This window comes from Tupaia chinensis, unplaced genomic scaffold (genome assembly GCF_000334495.1).
Source record: "Tupaia chinensis unplaced genomic scaffold, TupChi_1.0 Scaffold145559_1, whole genome shotgun sequence".
Classification (NCBI taxonomy): Eukaryota; Metazoa; Chordata; class Mammalia; order Scandentia; family Tupaiidae; genus Tupaia; species Tupaia belangeri.
In genome coordinates, this window is record NW_006205416.1 from 6,713 (window position 1) to 7,045 (window position 333).

Sequence of the window (333 nt, forward strand, 5' to 3'; positions counted from 1 at the left end):
TGCGCTCTCTCTCTCTCTCTCTCTCTCTCTCTCTCTCTCTCTCTCTCTCTTTCTCTATATTTCCAGTGAGCTCATATACCCTATAGTATAAAACTTAAAAATAAAAATAAAAAATTTGATAAAAGAAAGTATCCTGAATCAAGATGATGGAAACCATCCCAGTGAACAGATTTTGGATTGCTTAGTTTTAAAAATTAATCATTATTGGGAACCAGCAGTTAGCGTAATGGCTATGTCGCTGGACTCCCACGTAGTCGACCACGGTTCGTGTCCCGGACCTGGTGGCTTAAAACTCACGCTGGGCACATGTGCGTGCGTGCCCAAGATCCCGAG